General features: G+C 44.5%; 1 protein-coding gene across 1 annotated transcript in view; it reads right to left on the bottom strand.

The window, feature by feature from the left end:
• Window positions 1-12,855, bottom strand: part of LOC146186127 ((3R)-3-hydroxyacyl-CoA dehydrogenase-like) — a 46,994-nt gene extending 34,139 nt beyond the window's left edge. Inside the window, exon 1 of the mRNA XM_084605625.1 lies at window positions 12,771-12,855. The gene's annotated coding sequence lies outside the window, so the exon portion shown is untranslated. The remainder of the gene's footprint in view (window positions 1-12,770) is intronic.
• Between the last annotated feature and the right edge of the window lie 5,066 nt (window positions 12,856-17,921).

Below are 17,921 nucleotides of genomic sequence, written 5' to 3'. Positions count from 1 at the left end.
TCACGTATTTATAATACACATCCCTCTCGCCTGTTATTCAAATCACGAGTATCGATCGGCACGTGACGAAGCAAGGAGCTCTGATTTTCCTGGATGTCCCACGTGAAAATGAGGCCACTTCTGACCTCCGATTGTTTTGGAAAATATTATTAATATTGTTACGAAGAAGAATATCGGCAGTGGCGCGAGAGGAGCCCTCGCGCTAGGCCAGCTATTAAATCAACTTTCAACCTATCGCCACGTTGTACTGTCTTCTCGCTTGTCACCACGTAACATTTTGGTTGGGGGTGTGGCGACGTCATCCCCATCCTCGCCTTGGAGCATGGACGTCATCGACCGAGAGCCCTGGAATATCGCCACGCAGCTTCGCCCCAGCCCTTCCTGCCCAGAACTGACCAGCCGCCATTACCGCGGCCCAGCCCCCCAGCCCGAATCTGAAGACAATGCGCAAACATGAGATGGCCAAAGGCCAGATTAAAGCAAAGACCCGACTGACCCGAAGATCCGAAAGACACGAACACATAACCCTCACCCCGCCCAGCCGCCCGTTGCGACCTCGAGCCATCGGTCCCATGGATGCTTTGATGGCGGAAGCTGAAGATCTCCAGGGGAGGCGGATCACCCAAGCATAATCGTGGCCATCGTCATCGTGGGAGCAAGCATATCATTCTCTTCTATCCTTTCTTGAACATCCTCACCATCACGTCACCATCAACTTCAAGCGAACCGATCGGTACGATTGCTCGGTGGCCCCGGGAAGTGTTACGAAGAAGATCGGCAGTGGCACGAGAGGAGCCCTCGCGCTAGGCCAGCGATTAAATCATCCTTCACCCTATCGTCATGTTGTGCTGTCTTCTCGCTTGTCACCACTAACAATATTATTGAAAATTTTCAGGTTCTGGCAAACTACGCACCGTTGCAGCAGTGCCAAAGGTGGCGACAGTAAGCAGGACTCTTTCTATGAACACGCTTTGCGATATTCTTCTATTCCTCGGGACAGTAAGAAGTTTACTGCTTCCAGCATTGAATAGCGTTGTTTCATTGAAAATGAGCTCCTCGCAGTAGATTTGTATTAGTCTTTATAACAACGAACCGGCGTGAAACTTGGGGTAGCTGTTTCGTACATGCAATGCAATGCAAGCACAGAAAAATGCAAGCACGTCGCAGCGTTGCAGGTTCACTGCTGTGTTGTTACAGGCAAGAATGCAAAAGTGCTGTCATCTACCAGAGTAAAACTGAAACTAGCAAGCAGCGCCATATTAGGGGATTGAGATGACGGGATAACCTGCTGCGAAACATTTATGAACGGATTTCTTGGTGTGACAACCGTCTTCTTTTGATGTTTGAGAGATAAATAATGACAGAAAAGTGATCCGAGGACTTTTCTATGCTGCCCACATTTCCGAGATACTTTGTAGGTACCTATTATAGTTCTTCGAGAATGCAATCGTAGAGGCACCGCGGCAACGAAGAAATTTACAACGGCGTCGTTACGTTGAAGACGAGGAAATGCACTTGGCAGAATACATTTTCTTTCAATTTTTAAATGACAGACTCAAACTGTTTTTCAATCGCTGGGCTTTGTTCGTTTGTTTTCTTTTTACATCTACGATCATTTCGTTGAGGTTGAGGCGAGCTCTGCGCACATGCATAGCACGGACGACGTCATATCACAATCACACACTTGATTTAGAGTACACCTTGGTGAAACTTGCTGATTCCTAAAGTATTTAAAGCTGCCCGAAGACGTTGTGCTGCTGAGCCAAAGTATTGATTCCGGCCGCAGCTGCCGTTCTTGATATGGAAGTGAAAAAAAATTCGAGGACACTTTGGTAACTAAAGTGATGAAAGACGAAAACCTGAGTGCTGCATTCAGCTACGCGACTATTGCGCATGTAGCGATGAATGCTGCTACGAGTAAAGCGAGCGACTAATATTTCACATTCTGCGAGTGCATTTATGCAGTGAATTCTGCTTGGCAGCGACGAGATCGCACTCCTTCTATCTTCGAAGTTGTTCTACGTTTAATGTTGTGTGGTTGATTTTACCGGGTGCGCGGTATTAATTAGCATATCATTAATTACACTACAATATCTAATTAGTAATTATTATTTAACTAGCCATATGATAAATTATTTGATTAGTCATTGGTCAGTAATTCATTTTAATTAGTAATTATTATTTTAATGATTTCCTAATTAGTAACTGATCATTGATTGACATATCACCATATAAGGCACGCATTCGCGCATACTGTGGTGGTGCTTTATGATTGGTCGAGACCTCCATGACGTCATCCCTTCTCGACCAATCAGAGCCGCTGTAAAAGCGTGACACTTTTGCTGACGACAACGATGGGCAATAAAGGCTTTCTCGTTAATAAAACGCGCATGTTTCGAGATTCCGGTGCACGTTAAATATGCCCAGGTACTCAAAATAACAAATTCACGGCAATCTATCGCCATCATCGGAGGCCACTGAGACAATGGAGGGTACCTTCGGAAGGTCCTTTTCGTTGCGGATGTTTACAACTTCACAGATGAGTTATCAGACTACCTAGCACCGATCGTGCCATTGTTTGTCCAAACTTATTGCCATTTACATCCGGGTTCCTTTTCCACTGCCATTCCGAGAAGTTTCTTCAAAGTTGGAAAAAGATGTTCTTAGATGTAGATGGGGGTGGTGATTTCAAGTCCTATATCCTTGTTTGTGAACCTCACTTCCCTGGCTTTCCTCAGTGCGGTATCGCGTTTAGCTCCTGATTTAAACTGGACAACTATGTTGGTCTCGTCACAGTTTCGTGTTAGCACCCGGCGACAGGTATCGATGTCGCTTTCCGCAAGGGGTTCTTTGACAGCATCCCCGAGCATAGGCACTTTGTGGGCGACACTTTCATCGCCTTGCCTCAGCTCGAATTTCCAAATTTACATTTCGCGAGCACTACTCTACAAGAACAAGCCGCTGCTCCAAGTATGAATTTTTGGTTTCTAGTTCCATACATAGCCTGTAGAGGGGCGTTTTCTGTTTTTTGTTGAGTGTTCACCGACTCAACAGCTTCAAGTTTGTTTCTTCCATCATCAATGGTTTCCTGAGCAAATTCTGTACTTTGGGTAGTAGCACGTTGCTCCCTCCTTAACTCATAGATCTCATTCCGAAGGTCCCGTTCTAACGTGCCTCTAAAGGCCTTCCGCTCCTGCTGAATCTCTTCCTTTAGCTCTTCTTTTAGGTTTACCACTTCTTTTGGCACGATCGAGAACTAATAACAGTGTTAAAAAAATGGATTGTAATGCTAGGAAAGACGAGAAAACAATGTGACAGGTAAATGAACAAAAAAGGTCAAAGGAATTTGTGCGCAACTTGGCAGTAGCAACGAAAGCTCACAATCATTCTAAAGCAAAGCAGGCTTGCAAGAACTAATTTGCAGTAAGAAAGCGCTTAGCCGATGTCGACGAAACGTCGTTGCCACTGCCAAGTAAGGTGGGTGATGCTGTCCTCTTTTGTAGCATCCTCGGTGTCTTTTGACGCCTCAGGATCGCAGTTGTGCCCCCTGGTCGGCGCTCGCGTCGACTCGGTCTTCATGGATTCGCGCGGGTACAGTGAAATCGGTTTATGTAGACACCTGCGTTGCTATCAGCTGAAAACGAAGTGCAGCACCGCAGTAGACGGCGATGTGCACTAGGAAAAAAACAGCGCTCAGCCGATGTCAACGATATGTCGTCGCCACTTCCAAGATAGGTGGGTTGTTCAATTTCATCTCCGGCGATTCAGTTATTACCTCTCTCGAAAAGAACTCAACCTCTGCAAGCGGCTTCCTGCTGGCCTCATACCTGAATCGCAACGAGAAAATACTACCGGGGCACTTAGGTCTCCGTACATGCTGCCAACGCGTACCATTATGGTCTACTGTTTCGCTAATCTTTCGTGTTTTTTTTTTTTTTTTTTTTTTTTTTTTTTTTTTTTTTTTTTTTTTTTTTTTTTTTACCGAGTTAGATAACTGTTGGCTCAGTAAAGGTCGGCTTTATAGGCTTTTTTTTTTCGTTTCCTTTTTTTGTGCTCCTTCGGGTAAAATACAGGTACTACCTTCGAGGAAAGACAAGGGAGGCGCTGAACTTCCTGACTGAGTCTTGGCCTCGCATGGGTACAGCAGCAGGAGCGGTATTGCAATCTATGATAAGAAAATGCTAAATTCACTGTAATTTACACAAGAGGAACAAGATGATTAAACAGTTATTGTAAATAAACACAGATATGAGTAGTAATATGTACTGAGTCATGTAGAAACAGTTAAACAGAAATATAATAGAAAATAGTTCTTCTAACCATTCAATATTGTAGCACATCAAACGGATCAACAAATGCGCATTTTGTCATGTCTAAGACAACTTGACACACAAAGAAAAGACAAACAGATAGATGCGTTTAAAACCACTAGGCGTAAAACTATTTTAGCAGCATCTATTAGAAGTTGATGAGCAGTACACAATAAAATCATTTGGTACTCTATTGATTGTGTTTCGTATTTAGTACGGGGCCTATTTACCACAACTTATATCTGGCACAAACTGTAGCCGGTATATCTGATCAGGGGCGTGTTACTGTTTATATAGGTTGTTTTATTTCGTTAAGAATAAGCATACAAAGTTTGAGTTAATATATGTTTTTTTACGGGGATTATATGTGGCTGTGTTCTTGCCACACAACTATTTGTGTCGTTTTTTGTCGGTAAAAGTAACCTACCAGCATGCGACTACAGGGCTGATATCTTTCCCATGTTAACTTTTTTACACGTGCCTCAGATAAGTAGGCAATAACTGATACGAGAATGAATCAGAGAGATGTACAAGTGTCTTTTCAGCGAGAAAGGTAAAACGTATCGAAGTCGATACAGCATATCGACAGCTCTTGCTTATCTAGACGCGGGTGCTGCCTATGTGGTCGCTTCAGCCTAGGTTGCGACGGAATTTAACTCCAAGAAAGGAATGAGAGCTGACCTGTTCAAGTTAGCAAGAGCCGTAGCAAGGCTTAAAATTTCGATCTATCGGTCTTCTTTCGCACAAAATAGCCATAAACAATTTTCCTCCAGTTCCGTTCAGGGCTATTTAAGTTTAGTCGTACACTAAGATCGAAACGCCATGTGTTAGCGGTACTTCCATGTTCTTTAAGATTGGTTTCAGAGAAAAATACATTTCAGTCATATGCATCTAATACTATGTTATCTATTTGATGAATGTTTACTATATCGTTTATATAGATCAGTAAGAGCAAAGGGCTCATAATGGATACTTGCAATACACCATACTTTACTGTCGTTGGGTTCGATTATAACCATGTAGGCATCCAAATTAGAAACACGACTCAAGATAACTGCGCATAGGTTGGTGTGCTATATGCCTCTTATTTCGTGTATTTTGAGTTTTCTTAGTAAAATCCCGGAATGCTTTAAGAAAACTTAAGATCTGAAAATATTCCAGCGATGTAGAGCTATATCATCCACATATTTAATGATTTTTTTTTATTATTTTTCGAGGGCACATCAGTTGATATTCCTCTCTGGAATACGTACTGATTCGATGGTATGATGTATTTTGCAGCAAATTTTTATTGAGTCGTTTATGTAGGAGCGTTAAATTATTTCGAAAAAAAAAAGGAAGCAAAACAGAATGCGGCACTCAGGCTTTCGCCTTTCACTACTTTAGTCGCTAAAGTCCCTCGTAATATTTGTTCCTCCATCGCGCGATGGCGATGATCATTCGAGTGCTCGTCGCCTGCGTGCGGCCCGGGGAAAGGTGGGTGTGCCACGGATTTTTGTCGAACGATGCAAGCGGGGATTGCGATGCAGTGAAACCCTGGAGCACATGCTGCTTCGCTGTACCGTTTCCGCTGAGCCGCGTCGAGAGCCGCGTCGAGGCTGTTTCATTCACTCTTTTCAATACTTGAGGAGATACCAGTCATTTCTAGTCGTTTCCAAACCTCTTCCCTTCTGCTTTTAACTTGCACAGGGAGCTGCGGGGAAGTGGGTGTAAAAAGAAACACTAAGTCCCAGCGGTCGCATGCAAAAAGGCAGTTGTGTATAGGATTTCGTTGACTTGTGGAAAGATATACGTTGGTCAAACGGGGCGCTGTTTAAATGATATCATCCGTGAGCACAAGAACAATTTAGAGCAGAAAAGAGAGGGGAATCTTGTTGACTATTGCCAGGACTGCAAGTGTGAACCGTGAGTTCAAAAGACGGATGTAACAGGCCGAAACCGAGACCAAAGAGAAAGAGAAATTATTGATGCCGTAAACATAGCAGATGGTAAAGAAGCATGTGTAAGTATCACTTCTCTAATACTTCATGCGAAGGAAAGGGCGTTTTTAGACGGGGAAAGGCTGACATTTTATGTCACGCGACGGATCTGGTTGTCCACTTTCTATCACTCTCTGTATATGTAAAGACAAGCTTCATGAATAAAATCTCAGTTGTCAGTTCAGCGCACTGTCTCTTTCTATTTGTCCGTGTTTCTAGCAATGTTTTACATTATGTCCAACCAACACGCCAAACAAGCCACTTTGGTTATGTATATTCAGTCTATTTTTGTCATATTGTGCAAATAATTTCACTGGCTGGTGGCGCGTGCAGTCTTTTTTGCACAGCACTTGGGCACTATAGCCCTCGAGCGACGCGAACACGCCTGCTTTTTGTATATGATAGTGTATAAAGCCCAACCTGTCCATTCTTGCCTGACACTTCTCTCCCTGTTCCCTCTTTTCACGCTGGCCGCAGCTGGTATGCTTAAGATATTGAAAGCAACTGCCATGGGCGGCAACATTATTTTCTTTCTTTTTTGTTTATTTTCATAAGCCACTGCCACAGCCACCAGAAGTATTTGCAAAAGAACACAATTAGGATTGCATCTTTATGTTCATACACAAACTTGATACGTGATAGATACCGGAGTCCTAAGTACGAACAAAAAACGTAGGTTGTGAAAGGTAAGCGGGTCTCAAGCACGCTGGTGAGCGGCCCACCTGCACCCGAATTTCAGCCTTCGTTTCGAAAACACGTGTAGGCTCCACGAGTCAGCTACATCGTTTGACTTGTTCTCAAACTGAAATTAACGGAAAGGTCGAGACCCAAGATAGTATTCCACTTTTTTTTTTTTTTTTTTTTGGTATGTCTGTGTGCGGAAACGCAAAGAGACATGGGCCCCTAATGTGCGTGAACTTCGGTCGGACATCGGCTGTCTTCAAGAACGCACAAGACAAGAGGCGAGGGACAGCTTTCTCTTAATCTCCAAGGACATCGGCTGTCTTCAAGAATGCACAAGACAGGAGCCGGGGGACACCTTTTCCTTAATCTCCAAGTCGTTCATGTTTTTTTTCTTCCGAGAATGGGTGACGGGGGCATTGACTCCATAGCTGCATGCGCGCCATCTTGAAGTGGCAAACCGCTCGGAGTTTGCGCCGAAATAAACACGTGCTGCTTTCTTTTCTTTTTTTTTTTCGAAGGATGGGAGAGTATGATGAGGAAAAAGAGGCCTTCTGGTTGCTTTCAGTTGAAACAAGCCTAGCGAAGTCGACAGTATTGTCAGTTAAGAGATGGTTTTCTTTTTTATTTGCATTTGATCTCTTCCTAGACGTCGACGATGTCACAGCAGCAGAGCAGTAACTTCCTATCTTTAAAAGCTTACAGGATTGAACGCCCCCCCCCCCCCCCCCCCCCCCCCCCTTTTTTTTTTTTTCGAAAATGCGGCGCCGGCGTTGCATTGCGATCGAAAAATCACAATCATGCATTTGACAGGGTGTAATTGGCAGATGACATAGTCGGATACTGATTGGTTTCTGTGGTCTGCAACGTCACGAGACCGCATGCCGTAACCGAGTTGGCAGGTGCGGCTAACTCGCACAACTCCTTGGACGGCGTTCATACTGCTTGATCAAAGCACAGCTCTATGTCTCTCGGTGCTCTTTTACACACTTTTTGTAGCATACCACTTAGAGTTCATTATCATAAAAAAAAATACTTACGTGGGAGGTGGTTTGAGGCTTATCACGTGAAGAAGTGCGGGTGTGAATGTGTCAGCAGGCTGTCCTTGAGCATATATATAACAACGTACGAGAGCACTCGTTTTGATAAGCAAGAAAACAGCTAAGTCACCTGTTCCCTTTTTTTGTGTGTGTTTGTATTTGAATTCTTGCAGGTGCACATACCATTTGCTCTGATTATCTTTTCACGATCTATTACGTAAGTCGCCGGTTTCTTCTGAATTAAACAGCTGCAAATTAACGTCCTGTCCTGACTGCCTTGTCCGTTTCAATTTCTTTTTTTTTCTTCTATAAAAAACTGTACAGACCAAATAGTCCTACAACACGCACTACTAGCCTACGAATGTATGCTAATGAGCATGTTTGAGACAATAAAGGTACAAACAAAGTTTTTAGTGCGATTAATCGAATTAGATAATGTATGCATAAATGCAAGCGAGGATCCGAAAGACAAGGCGCATACACAGAACAATAACGCTTAGCGCCATGCCAATAGAGACGGAGCTTAAACATTTCTCAAATCTTTTGGCAATGGTGGTGGAGGTGGATTTCTAGGAGAGAGGGGAGTGAAAGGAGGATGAATGTTGCTCATCTACAATTTGTTCCCCATCTACAATCAAGTCGAACAAAGGAGGTATAAAGCTGCATCTCGCCTATGACAGGGTCCATTGTGAAAGTAATGCGCATTTTCTCGGAAAAACAGATTTATTTACCGGACCTGTAGAAATTGTTCAAAATCTTCAAAATACTCTCCGCCCTGCATCAGTGCACTTGCGTAGGCGTGTCTGCCACATTTGGAAGGCATCCTGAACGTCCTCGACGGGAATGTCTCTCAGGAACACTGTAACATGCTTTTGGATGTTTTCCACGGTCTCCCAATGCTTTCCTTTCAGCGCTCTCTTCATTCGGGGAAACAAAAAATAAAAGTCACAAGGAGCAAAGTCGGGACTGTAAGGTGAATGAGGGACCACTCCGGGTCAGGAAGTTGGGAACAATGAAGGACGTGTGGGTGGGGGCATTGTCATGATGGCGCTTGACCAGCACGGCCTTTGCAGACCATGGTTGTTCGAAACTAGGCCCCCGAAGGAGCACAGCAGGGTTAGCAGAGCCTCTCCCAAACGCACACCCCTGAAAGAGCCGGGCGCCGGGCCGGGGGACGCTTGTACCCAATTTTACCGGTGGGTGTCCGGCGGCGGGTTTCGAACTGACCACCTCCCGCAGCCCTCACACGGTACTCGGCGTTCAATCTCTTGAGCACTTCCAGGTAAACAAAAAAAAAAAGACAATTTGACAATACAAAAAAAAAACAATGTTAATTGACAGTTTCTCCTTGTAGTGCAAACTCAAAATCGATTATTCCTCGGACGTCAAAGAAGACAATGAGCATGGTTTTTGATGTGAGGCTTGCTCATTCGCGCTTTCTTGGGGTGCAGGGATGATTTTGTATGCCACTCGCTGTTCCGCCTTTTCGATTCTGAGTCGTACTCGAACATTCAGGATTCGTCTCCGGTTACGACAGCGTTAAGAAAGTCCGACTTATATTGAATCTAATCCAGAAATTCTTGACAGCGCTAAACTGGGAATTCTTTCTGATCTTCTGTCAACACTTTCAGCACAAGCTTCGGTCAGACCTTGCACAGTTGCAGATCCTCGGTCTCTCTCTCATGTAGCATGAACGTGGACATGTTGGCAGGGCAGAACCCTCGCCACATTCTCCGGCCTGTTTTAAGTCGCGTCATAACAAAATCGTGCGCATTGCTTTCATAATGGACCCTGCATGCTTTGTATACGCGAGACAAAAACGCTCCGGCGCCAGCTGGTGCTTTAGTAGTGGAAAATTAGTCGAGACGCTACCGTACAATTTTTCCCCACGGCCAACTCGTACTTAACTCTGCGCAAAATAATGTTAAAGCGGGGTAGGAAATGAAAGAGACTATGCTCTTGTCACGAATGAAAAGCCTGACTCCACGCAAGTGGTAAGAAGACTGTGACGCATACACTGCTCCCGCAAAAATCACATTGATCGTCTGTAAGTTTTCCCCCTTGCTTTTTTTTTTCTTTCATTCGCAAATGTTACGGTTCGATCGCAGCGGTTCGAATGCTGTCCCTAAGGACGCGGGATCGAACCCCTGCCTCGGCGGCCGCTTTTCGAGGAAGGTGAAAAGCAAGGCGCCCGTGTGCTGTGCGATGTCAGTGCACGTAAAGAACCCGAGGTGATCGAAATTTCCCGAGTCCTCTACTAGGGCGTCTCTCAGCGTGAGCGGCTTTGGGACGTTAAATCCTACAAGCCAAAACCAAATGTTGTGGTTGTTAAATGTATGCTATCAACGCGTATAAACATTGCTCTACTCCGCATCGAGCTGCAGAACTATATACTACAACGATTCTATATGTGGGGCGCCCATGAAGAAAGAAAATTACGGTGACATAAATAGAGCTACACGAGAGCAAGTGCGTACCTCGACCTTTCTGCTCTACAGCAGGGATTTCCCTGGTATTATCTGCACTGCCTGACCATGGTGTGATTTGCTACTGCAAGGCTTTTCATTATTACATCTATTCCCTAAAAGTCAAGAATGAGCCCTATAAATTCACAATGCAGTTTTTTTTATCAGGTTGGTTCGCAAGTATATCTTATTTCATGTTTTTCGTTTTAGTTTTTTTGTTGTTGTTTTTGTGTTTTTGTGTGTGTGGGGGGGGGGGGGGGTCTTTTTTTGCTACACTCAACCTGAATACTCTTCCCTCTGCACCACGTTTTCTTCGAAAATTCCCTGCGCCCACGCCCAAAAGAACAAGAATGCATTCCAGCTCTTCTTTTTTTTCCTCCTCACTCAGAAGAGACACTCGGGGGGACACTGACCGCTCCAGGTGCAGCGCCGAAAGAGGGTGCAGCTGCAGTGCGAAGGGTAGAAGGAATGAAGTGTCTTTTCTTAGGCTATAGTTGGTGATCCATTCAGATATGTACTCAGACAGAAGCTGTGGTCGTCTCCTTCCCTCTGTTTATGTCTGTATGCGCTACTAGTACATATGTACATATCTCAAGGGAGGAATGAACACGGCGGTGTGTGTGGGGAGGAAAAAAGGCCTTGGCTCTTATTTCATCAAAATTTCGGCAGTAACCTTCATACGCATTTTTACAGAACTATTTTTACATACTTCATGCTTAGACCTCTTGCCAATTTATTAGCCCTTTCATGGGTACAACGCCATCTCATATATTCATCCGTGTCACAATCTGTTGAGTTATGTTTATTACTTATCTCTTTTTTAGTTCTCTTTCCTTTTTTTCCCCTAAATACAGAGGTGCAAACACCCATTCAATAAATAGATTTTCCATGCTCAGTTTCGTTAAATTATGGTCGCAGTGCTCAGAAAGAGCTCCGCATTGAAGCAGGGTATAAACATATGATGCACAGGAATCGCTGGAGTCGGGACTGTGACGTACACGGCCGCCGCATTGGACATTTTTGTGTGCGACACTCATAATAATAACAATTAATAATTGGTTCAGAGAGGGACAGGCGCGGTATCTGTCACACTTGTCTCTGTGGACACCTGAACCGCGCCGTAAGTGAAGGGAGGAAGATGGGAATGATTACCGGCACTTTTCAAGCCAGTTACGCTGAATAACTTCAGAATACATTTGTAAAGCGCATGAAGCAAGGGCAATGCGCGATGTTTTTTTTTTGTGAATTTGTCACTTCCTAACTCTCCAACATGCATGCCGACATACCCTTGTTTTAATTTCTGCCGCAGTTAAAACACAGTGTGAACATATAGCCTTAAATCTGCAACAAGAACAGCGCCCCTTCAGGAGTAGCCGATCGATATCTCCATCCAGCTGTTGAGACTTTTTCCCGCTCCGATCGGCAACAGAAACTTATAAAAAACCCTATAGGAGCAAATTTCGTAGCGAATGAAGGGGAAGTCTCGTGACGGCTAGCACGAGAAGATCTATGAACGCGTTGATGCAGCGTATACGATATGCAGCGTATACGAACTCCACGGGAGCACCAAACCGCAGCAGTACAGCGTAACAGCTTCCTTTCCTTACATCGCCTCGTCGTCCCTCCATAACCTGAGCTATATTTGAACTCGGAATTTACAATCACCGTCACTTTTTGCATGCTTCAGTCAAAGTGGATTCTGTGTGTCAAGATCCGCGAGTGACGTTCCCGCGTGCTTTTCATTTTAGACTCCCCCATGCGTTGGGCCGGTTCCGCCAAAGACACTCTGTCGTCGTGGCATCGTTGCGCAAATCCAAACGGAGTGGAACCAGCCCCACGCGGTTTCCTCAGTCCTACGTGCTTGGCATTCGTCGACTGTTGTAGCACCGCTTACGTACGGCTGAGCGACGCGGTCCTGCAGTCACCTAGTTTAGCACCCAAACTATGCTGCGGTGTGCATGCTGTACGGAGGAAACATGAAGTAAATCGAAGTTGAAATCACAAATCCAATAATGCTTGTAGACGTACGTGATTAAATGGTATTTATGGTCCACCTAACTATAATTGCTGGGCATTGAGTAAGCAAGAGATTTAAGGGAACGAAGATCATTTCAGCTGCACGTACAACACAATTAGCCCTGTCAGTAATAGTATGGATCTCATGTGGAACCAAACGTAGCCTGCAGTGATCGAAAATCGTGCACGGGAGATTAAATCAAAGAGCAGGATTTCCAATTCAAATTCATATCTAATAACTACCGCGAAGAAGACGGTACAAAACGAAAAAACACATACCACGTGCACAGAGAGCAACTTCCGACTGGTTTGTTTCGAGAAGGAGGCAGCTACGTTTATAGCACAGTGTAAGATAGCTTACACCATGTTTTATAGGGAACCCAAGCTCAAGTTTCACATCGCGATGGAAGCGCCGCATTTCTCGTGTGGTGGCGGAATTTGAAACCCCGGGACGCCGCCGGAGGAGACGCTCCGCTTAGCTTCCTGTGCACGTGCAGCGAACGAGTTGCGCCAGGCGGTTTTTGCAATACCGAAACGCTTCCGCCGAAGCAAAACGGAAGTGCAAAGTAGAGCTGTGTCGTTGGGCAGCCATAACAGCGCGCGAAACGCTGAATGACCTCTCCTTATGTCCTTTTCCTTCCAGCCGGCCGCCGCTCAGGTGCTTCAGATTTTAGACAGCAGTTGCAGCAGCCGGCAACACACTTTTCCTTCTTTTTGATTATTTAATAATAAACCACTAACACCGAGGCTCTCGTGTGAAAATATGCAAATTCCTTTGCCAGCTTTTACGCAAGACCTGTTTTCCAACACCGAAGGATCTTGTTCTGAGATGTCTCGCATTCTTTGGGAATACGAAAAATCTAAGTCTCCACTTTTGCGTTTCCGAACTGCGAAATGTTGCCGTTTGACAAAGACTGCTTACAGCGGCATCGAAAGAGTACCGTGGTTTAATAACACGCCTAGAAAAGGATCCGGGATGGAGGAGACTCCTTCGCCTCGATTCGCGTTTGTGTTCTTTTTTATTTATTTTTTTTGCCGATTTTCTGTGCTCTGTCCTTGCCTTGTGAGCGCTCTGAAACTAACCAAATCAACAGATATCAAGCGTGCGACGTCCGCGAGGGACTCGCATATGCGAATGTGTCCTAAGGAACACCTGCCTTAGCATTTCTACAACGACCGAGAAAATATCGAGAAACGAGACTTTTTGTTTAGAAAACATGCCTTGCATAGGAGCTCATTTACATATTTCCGCAAATTAGCCAACAACAAAAACATGTCTCGCGCAATACAGCGGCGTACCTGTGGCTCGGTCGACGCCACTCACACGGAACACGCCATTCACTTCACAGGTTTCATAACTGCAAAGAAAATAATATCATAAACAAAGCACCACCATTTAAAAATAATCGAAATAAATGAGACGAACAGTACACCGTCTCTGACTGAGCTTAGATTTCCCCTGCCGCCCGACCCAGAGAGCCGGTTATGTCCCCTGTAGAGCGGGAGCACGCATGTCCCATACATTACCGCGCTTTTCAGTCTACTAGCATTCGCCTCCTTGAAGAAACCTCTCTTTCAGACTGCATTCTTATTCTTCGAGGGCAAGATTTGATTTAGTATCGCCATAATATTGTAGCGTGTGCAAAAGCAGCCTCCCAGCGGCTGCTCATCGCGAGTCTCGTGCGCTGACTTGAAGAAGAAGAAATGGCCCCGTGACGTTTGATTAGAAGAGGCTGACGTTTGATGCTGACCTTCTCTCGGTGCTCTGGACCTGCGCTCCTGTACCTGTTGGATCGACGCCCGCCCCCCCCCCCCCCCCCCCCCCCCTAAAACCAACGTTCTGGTTACGGGCCTAAACGGCTACGTTAAAATATAAAGCGTAATAGCAAAAGCAGTGTCTAAACCATATAATAAAACAGTTTAGTCAACAGGGTAAAACAGGGAGCAAAGCAGAGTGAACTCGAAATGAAGGACATGCCAGCCGAAAAAAAAAAAAAAACACATGAAATGCACATATGAAAGAAATAAATTTCATATGTGGTCATCTAAGAATGTCATTTCTGCGTCCTGCAGAACGTCTCTCTTAGCCTCAGTGGCCTTGGGACGTTCATGTCCAGCATAAAAACTGAAAAAAAGCTAATGCATTTGTCACCAGTGTTAGTAATATGAAAGGCCTCAATTATCTCTCTCTCTCTCTCTCTCTCTCTCTCTCTCTCTCTCTTTTGTTTTCTCATGTGCAACGAAAAAAATGGCATTCTTAGATGGCCACGCATGAAATTTGTTGTGCCTCAAGTTCGTACTACCGCAGCATTTCGTGTCTGTTTTTTTTTTGTTTTTTTTTTTGTTTTTTTTTCGGCTGGCATGTCCTTCAGCTCGAGTTTACTCTGCTTGGCTTTAACGGTTTAGCATGTTGGCTAGCCGCATTTTGCGCTGTTTTGTTACATGCTTTGACACTGCTTCTGCGACCTTTGACCGGTTGTGTCCTGTTCGTTGTTTTCATTTTGTTCTTGCTTTATTCTTTTATCCTGTTTACTTCTTGACACTGCTTTTGCTAAGATGTTTTAAAGTCACCTTATTTCATCTTCACCTCCGGGTTGATCATCCTTTTTGCTTGCTATGCGGGAGTTTGTTCTGATAACGTTTAACCAACATAAGTAGGCAACTTTGAAATCAAAATTCTAAATAGCACTAGTACATAGCCCTCTGCAAGGCGCGAAACTAACATTGCAGCACTCAGTGATAATCGTAAGTTGGATAATGTGGCCGCCTCCCATTTCATGCTACCTGGCCGATAATAGAGAGCTGGGGTGTAGCGGAGGCATATTAGCGTAGACATACTGCATGCTGAACATGTGCAGTTCCAGGAGAGCATGCGCAGCAGTAGGTCTATATTGTTTCGATACAGGACTGCGCTAATATCCCCTATAAGCTGAAGCTTTCCAACGGTGATACTGATAAAGATGATAATGTTGACAGCGGTGGTGACAAAATATTGATGCCTGTCTGAAGTGCGCGGTATAACCCTTCAAAGTCACATTTCGTGGCGGACAAACCTGCTGCAGGTTTTAACTATACAGGAATTTTTTTCTGCATGAACTGAACAAAGCTTAACCACTTCACGAGGGAGAGGCATGCAACCTAAAAGGTAGCCTTGGCCGCACTCTCCTAGTTGCATGCGCAAGAAAGAAAGAAAGAAAGAAAGAAAGAAAGAAAGAAAGAAAGAAAGAAAGAAAGAAAGAAAGAAAGAAAGAAAGAAAGAAAGAAAGAAAGAAAGAAAGAAAGAAAGAAAGAAAGAAAGAAAGAAAGAAAGAAAGAAAGAAAGAAAGAAAGAAAGAAAGAAAGAAAGAAAGAAAGAAAGAAAGAAAGAAAGAAAGAAAGAAAGAACTGGCATGCCAGTTCTTTCTTTCTTGAAAGAATACGTGTTCCTCTGTCTTCGTCCTTGTCCGGCTACGCGCTACAAAAACTATGGAAAACCAACTAGCCCGATAGCTTGTCCTCTTCACGGCTTTTCTGTTGTCCAGTGTGAAGCAGCAGACAAGGGTCTCCTTAGCGTAGGCCGACCACTCCACCTTTCCGTTCACTAAACAACTATCTCTCTCTAAAACCGATAACTTGTGCGTGGAAAATAACATCATAAATAAACAAAGATAATTATAATAAATGCCGAAATCCCTTACGCGTGTTGCATTGCTACACTATAATTTAGGGTTGAGAGTCAGTTCTATTTTATTTTTATTATTCATTTCATATATACGGGATTGCTTAAATGAAATCCACGCCTCTGTTACCTTGCATTGGACACTCGAATGGAGAGCACTCCTCCTTTACGCCTTCCCAAACCTTGGAATGTGCACTCAAGCCATGAGGACCGCTGTCAGTAATACAACGTTTCCGGCACACACTAGAAAGTATTGCAGCATGTACAAAGCTTCCCCTGTCCTCATCGCTCCCCTCTGAACTTCTCCTCGCTATCCTCTCCCTACCCCTTTTCTTTACCGCCGGGCGCAACTAGGTCGGGTGCTTCAGATTTTAGAGAGCAGTTGCCAGCCCGGTAACTCTCCTTTCCTTCCTTTTTCATTATTCAATAAACCGTTACCACCATATACTCGCCGCAGAACACGGATGGAGCCTGCTAGACGCACAGCGAGGTTAGGCGTATATATACCCAAGATTATGCACGTTCAAATCTTAATATTCAAAGGCGCGAATAACACGGGACAAACACAGTGAAGACGACGGCACCAAGTGCCACTTCCAACTAGTTTATCGAACACACGAAACATACATATATAGGCTTTGTCGCCACATGCGCAAACACTTCACCTAAGATCAAAATTAACGTGATAACCCGCGCTTAAGAAATTTCTTTTCCACCGTGTACAGCGCTATTGATGTGTCACTTACGCACGAGTTGACTTACTTTTTGATATAAAATATTCGATCAGTTCCCTGGCTGTCTTGTTTCTACTTTTACCAAGAATGCTCACGTCAGAATAACATTTTATATCAAAAAGTAAACCAGCTCGTGCATAAGTGATACATGAATTGATCTGTACGCGGCGGAAATTTCTTTAGCGTGGGTTATCACGTTAAATTTGATCTTACGTGATGTGTCTGCGTATGTGACGATAGAGCCTATATATGAATGTTTTGTGGGCCCAATAAACTAGTTCGAATTGGCGCTTCAACCCGTCGTCTTCACTGTGTTTGTCCCATGTTATTCGCGTCTTTAAATACTAAGAATGGAATGTAACCGACTTGTCCAGGAACACGTTCTCTTAAATTATACACCTTGCATTGCCAGCAGCTAAAGCCCACCGAACCGCAGTCTTACATGAACTTCGAACGTACGCAAAGGTTAGCGATAGATGGCGCAGCGGTAGGCTCCTTTTACTTTCCCTGAGCTGCTGGAGACCACGTTTGCAGCTTCGGCAGTGTGTTTCGTGTATCCAACTTTCGGCCGCAAACTGTTTTCTTATGTCCTAAGTGGTTTTTCGACGCGAGTAGGCGTTTTGCAACAGACCAATTAGTAAGCATTTTGAAACAATACGAGGCATATGTGACGCACCGAAGTGATTAGCGCGGCCATGAGCGTGACCCTCCAACCGAGCAGCTCGGGAAGCGGGTGCCAAAAAACGCCAGGTGCGTATAGAGGGGACAAGGCTGCGCGTGCTCTCCCTCGCACTCACCATTTATCGGCGCTCAAGTGAGTGCTGCTCCTGACGTCACCAAATATGAGCAGCCGAATTATCACCGCTCTTCTACAGCTTCAGAACGACAAGTGATTGGCCCAATGCCGAAAGTCGCGAATACGAGTCAGCCGGAAATCGTACTTACGTATGACAAATTAATTTTAAAATGATGTTATACAGGAGCAAAGAGGACAGGATATGTAAGAGGCGATGGACATAACATCCTGTCATCGTCTTA

This window comes from Amblyomma maculatum, chromosome 6 (assembly GCF_055883805.1).
Source record: "Amblyomma maculatum isolate TAMU_Amacu chromosome 6, ASM5588380v1, whole genome shotgun sequence".
In the NCBI taxonomy this organism is placed as follows: domain Eukaryota; kingdom Metazoa; phylum Arthropoda; class Arachnida; order Ixodida; family Ixodidae; genus Amblyomma; species Amblyomma maculatum.
Note: the sequence above shows the minus strand (reverse complement) of the source record. Positions and strands in the feature narration are given on the sequence as shown.